We start from the raw sequence: 6,130 nt of genomic DNA on the forward strand, positions 1-6,130 counted from the left end.
GTATATTGAGCAAGCAGTGAAGGAAACAAAAGAAAAAAACGGAGTAGGTATTAAAATCCATGGAGAAGAAATAAAAACGTTAAGGTTCGCCAATGACGTAATTCTGTCAGAGACAGCAAAGGACTTGGAAGAGCAGTTGAACGGAATGGACAGTGTCTTGAAAGGAGGATACAAGATGAACATCAACGAAAGCAAAATAAGGATAATGGAATGTAGTCGAATTAAATCAGGTGATGCTGAGGGAGTTAGATTAGGAAATGAGGCACTTAAAAAAGTAAAGGAGTTTTGCTATTTGGGGAGCAAAATAACTGATGATGGTCGAAGTAGAGAGGATATAAAATGTAGACTGGCAATGGCAAAGAAAGGGCTTCTGAAGAAGAGAAATTTGTTAACATCCAGTATCGATTTAAGTTTCAGTAAGTCGTTTCTGAAAGTAATGTATGAATTGAGTGTAACCATGTATGGAAGTGTAACATGGACGATAAATTGATTGGACAAGAAGAGAATAGAAGCTTTTGAAATGTGGCGCTACAGAAGAATGCTGAAGATAAGGTGGGTAGATCACGTAACTAATGAGGAGGTATTGAATAGGATTGGAGAGAAGAGAAGTTTGTGGCACAACTTGACTAGAAGAAGGGATCGGTTGGTAGGACATGTTTTGAGGCATCGAGGGATCACAAATTTAGCATTGGAGGGCAGCATGGAGGGTAAAAATCGTAGAGGGAGACAAAGAGATGAATACACTAAGCAGCTTCAAAAGGATGTAGGTTGCTTTAGGTACTGGGAGATGAAGAAGCTTGCACAGGATAGAGTAGCATGGAGAGCTGCATCAAACCAGTCTCAGGACTGAAGACCACAACAACATGTTGATACTATATGAGTGACCAGTACAAACACACCACTGCACTGCCATGACTTGCGTAAATGGTTGTATAATAATACTCATAAGAAGTCCCACACTTCTCTTTTTCACTGATTGTAATTTAATTTCTTTATCAGAAATATCATTTCATTTTTCAAGCAACAGAGAATTCCTGTTTGTTGCAATATTTCATTGCACTTAGTTAAATAGGAACACTGATTTCATTTTTTCCCCATTATTATTTATCTTCCTGTAGATTCTGACGTGCAGGTTGAATTTTAGGCATGTGGAATGAGTCAAACTTGGAAATGGTAGCAGCTGTGGAAATGTTAATGATTTGCTTGCTGCGACAAACTAGGGCAAAAACGAGGGCTGCCAATGGTTACATCCAGTGTCTGCGTTAGGAGTGACTGACTGCCATTTGGCAGAAATGACTTGATCTGAAAATCAATTGTTGGACTAAGAGTTGCCGAAATAGATTCTGAAACACCGTTAATTTGAATACTATTTATGATTGCCACAGCACTTATATTTCTGTGTACATTGATTAGTTTCAGTCACTTCACTTTGTGTTTAGCAATACTGGTTTGAATCCAAGACAAACTTTAATACACAAGTATTGAATAAAACTGTCTGTAGAAGTTGTGGTCTTTTTTTTTTTTTTTTATAATGATTGCTACATAACATGTGGGATGAAGCAGACAGTGTCTTGAAAGGAGGATTTAAGATGTGGTGATAATCATCAAAAGCAAGGCAAAGATAATGAAATGTACTTGAGTTAAATCAGGTGATGCTGAGGGAATTAGATTAGAAGACAAGATACTTAAGAAGTAGTAGATAGGTTTTGTTATTCGGGCAGCAAAATAGCTGACAATGGCTGAAGTACAGAAGATATAAAATGTAGACTATCTGGAAAGCAAAGTTTGTTAACATTGAATATAAACTTGTGTTTGGAAGTCTTTCTGAAGGTATTTGTGTGGAGTATAGCCTTGTACGAAGTGAAACAAGAATAGAATAGAAGCTTTTGAAATGTGGGTGCTACTGAAGAATGCTGAAGATTAGATGGGTAGATCACGTAACTAATGAGTAGGTATTGAATGGTATTGGGGAGGTAAGAAGTTCATGGCACAACTTGACTAAAAGAAGGGATTGGTTAATAGAACACATTCTGAGATATCCAGGATTACCAATTTAGTACTGGAGGGAAGTGTAGGGGATAGAAATTGCAGTGGGAGACCAAAAGATGACTACAGTAAGCAGATTAAGAAATGTGTAGGTTGCAGTAGTTATTTAGAGATGAAGAAGCTTGCACATGATACAGTAGCATGGGGAGCTGCATCAACCAGTCTTTGAACTGAAGGCCACAAGAAGAACGTATGGAAGTTACAACAGCCATTGGTGATATCTAAAGTTGTCATAGACCACACACAGTAAGGAAATGGCATATAATGAATATCAGTAGTTCTCTGCGACATTTGACATTATGTATTTAGCGACATTTAAAGCAGTTAATCTCAAGACTGGCGTTATGATTTGATTCCTAACAAATAAGCTATACGAGTTGCCAATTGATTTTCATTTGAAACAGATAACAATTGTTTTCAGTTATTAATTGAGGGGTGTAATGAGAGGGGAAGCTATGACAGAAAGCTTGAAAAAATCAGTTTTTGCCATTTCTGGTGTACTACTGTCATCTGTGGTGTGTCAAGTAAACTAGAGTGACATGACATAGCTCCATGTTAGATTCTTCGAATACAGGAATTTATAGTGATTAGCATTTTGAGTGAGAGGAGGAGTTATGCCACTTACTGATGACAAAGTTACTAACAGGAATGTTACAGACAGTTGCATAAATTTTATCGTACAAGAAGAGCATTTTTTAATTTAATTTTTGTATTTACATCTCTCTTCTTTTACACACATTACACCTAAACTGTCATCTTTCCTCACTTTGTAAAGCATGTGTTTCTCATTTTTTGATAATGAAAATTATATTTCTGGTAACCTTGTACAGTATTTCAGAGAAACAAGGATGCTTGTGCATCAGAGTGTGTATCTGTAACCCAGGCAAGAGGAAGAGAGAAAATGTAAAGAAGAAAGTTAAGACCAGTGAAATAGTAGCAACTAGGCAAAAAGGATGTGTATGCGACTGCAAATCAAATCAGGCAGTTCTAACCTCAATTGATGTAGCTATTAAACTTCAGATGAACATGCTAAAAACACATTTTGTTTTGTAAGCAGTGAGTGTGCAACATCCTAGTGCATGCCTCAGTGGTCTTATAAAGCTTGAAGCCTGCAGTAGGGGCTTTCCCAAAAAACATAATTACGTAGGAGTGAGTAGAACAAACTCATTTACTTCAGTGGAGACAGCTACTTGTACAAAGCTTAGATTTATGTTTGAAAGCTTCTTGCGATACATTTCATGGAAAAAAGTACAGGGGGCAGAAAAGATGTAATGTTGGGGAAAAAATGCAGGTATTGATGAAGTTAGCAATGAGCTTAATGCATCACAGTTTTCCGTGCCACATATAGACGGACATGACAGTGTTAAGCATGAAATCAGTGTTATACTTGTTGGATAATGTTGAGAGCACATAAAAAATTTTCCGAATTACAGAAGTCATTAGTCATTAAAAGAATAGAATTAAGGTGTAAACGAGACGTGTGAAAACTGTAGCTGAAATGCACTGTCTGTATGAAAAAAGACCAAGATTCAGGAGATTTACCTCTAAAATATGAAATGCATTGTAAAGTTTTCAATACCGAGTTTATTATAAGTGAACACATACTGATGTGTAAAACTTGTGACGAGTGTGCTGCTTCTATCCCTTTGAATGTTTGGCTACACCAACTTAAAGTAGAAAAAACACACTCTCGGGGGGAGGGGGGGGGGGGTGAGAATACGCAAAGAGGCTTGTTCCAGTCATGTTTGAGAATGCTGTGTAATCATAATCTGTGAATTAATACAGCATCAAAAATTACAACAGAGGCATTGATCTGTCTAATGTAGTTGTGGGTATACAACCTTGGCTTCCACATACACAGCTTCAGTATTATGTGTATGTGGTCAGAAGATATTGCCTTGAGAGGTTCTTCAGAAATTGCACCTTTCATTGCAGAAGTGCTTTGTGATCCCATGAATGTTCATTTTAAGAGAAAGTTAATAGAAAAGAAACTTTGAAAGACATATCATATTTACACACTTGAAGTTATGGAAAATGCCAGAGTCAGAGACCCCTTTAATGTAATTTGAATGAAAACATAAATATTTCAGGGATTTTCTACAGTAAAATATAAAGAGTGGATTTGCAATAAGTGCTGGTCAGAAAAATAACCTATGTGAAATTTGATAGACAACCTGGCATGCTTATTTTCAAATACACTAACCCTGAAGAAGAACCATGACAAGGATTGGAACTCTTCAAAAAGATGCCAGATGATCACTTAAAAAAACCAACCTAGAAGAGAACCCATGCTAAATCATCCTTACATGATTAAACTTGAGGAAATGCCATCAGTGTACCCATTCAGACTGCCCATGTTGTCTGTGAAGTTAAAAGACCTCATTGCAATAATGGTCGAAGAGAGCTGTGGCACATAATGGGTAAGATCCTTAGATGCTGAGTAAGATGGTGTAGAGCTACATAACTTCATAAAAAGAATGAATTAAACAGTGCATCATGTAAGAAAAGTAAAAAATGACTAGTGCAAAGGAATTCTGTGTGAGAAGTACATAAAAGTATGTCTAAAATTGATCACTTATAATTTTCAGTGGTCATGTTCTGACTGTTTAAAAGAAGAAAACTCATGTTTAGCCTTGGCAGTACAGTTGAAACATGAAATTATAAAAGTGGTGTTTAGAGAGTTAAGGTTCTGAAAAGTGAATATGTGTACTAAGGAAAGAAATCGAAGACCAGAGGTGGCAAGAAAATTGTAGTAATGTGAAAACATCAGTTGCAGACTATAACAAATAAAATGTACAAAATACTAATAATGGTTAAAGATCTGAAAATTGGTGAAATGATAGACATTTTCATTATTCAAAAGACTAAAGCTGGCATCAACTCATGGTATATGAGTAACTGTTGCTTAGGAGAAAATTCAAGGAACTACCAGCCACCAAGAACAGATGAAATAAACCGGTTTGTAGACAGTCAAGGGCAGCATTTAGTGGCTGAACTGAAATATAAAACCAGGAGCAATATAAGCAGCATATTGAAACTAGGTGCTAAATTCCAGGCAATGACTTCTATGAATCCTAATGTGGCAACACTTTCAGCAAACAAAAATTTCATATTCTTAGCAGAAACAAACCATGTAACAATAAATGAAGCTACAGAGCTATTGCTCTCACTAAAAAGAAGGCTCCACCAGCTGAGAAGCTCAAATTTGATTGTCTTCTGTCCCACACAGTCATGACTCACCAGGTTGGTCATGTGTAAAGAAATTGAATATGTTGTATTGTTTTACAGAGTCCGCTCAATGACAAATATCATAAACTCTCAGAAAAAATAACCACAGAATGCCAGATCACTGAAACAGTACATCAGCAGGGCAAGAATAATGTTTTTTTTTAATACCAATAAAACTCTCCACCAATGTTGCACCACTCAATGACAGTGTATGTGATTCATACGGGACCTCTGCCTCACAGAGGTTTAAATACACATGAGAACAATGTACAATTTCTGCAATATTCTGTAGAAGGTTCAGGAAAGAAAACAGATAATTTTGAATCATCATCCAAAGGCAATGAAATAAAACAAAATCACATTCTAAAATTAGATCATCACAATAGGATAAATGACCATCAAGAAAGTGTCCAGAGGTGTAATTTGGATGCACAATCATCTGGGAAAAAAGATGAAAGAATTTAGAAACAAATATAAATTTTCTGCTGTAAGAATTCTACACCAAAGCAAATTAGACACTATAGTTGGAGTCACGAACAATGGCAGTCGAGTTTAGGCTTATTCTGCGTGCATATGTCACGCGTTCTTGAGCAGCTGGTGAGTGTTCTGAGTGCTCTGCTGTGAATTTTGTAGCTAATGTGAACATTAAATGTGATTGTACCAAGTTGTTTACTGAATTTCTGTTACATTTATTGTGAGTTGTCATCAAAGTGGTAGTATGTGAGAAACTCTGCATAAGGAAGTGAGGGACGTAATTTGCTGGATATACACTTTCTTCAAGAGCAAAGCACGTGCATCCGTGTACCGTAACTGTCACTTGGCATCTGCTACAATGCAGTCCCCATCCATATGTGCT

This window comes from Schistocerca gregaria, chromosome 2 (genome assembly GCF_023897955.1).
Source record: "Schistocerca gregaria isolate iqSchGreg1 chromosome 2, iqSchGreg1.2, whole genome shotgun sequence".
In the NCBI taxonomy this organism is placed as follows: Eukaryota; Metazoa; Arthropoda; class Insecta; order Orthoptera; family Acrididae; genus Schistocerca; species Schistocerca gregaria.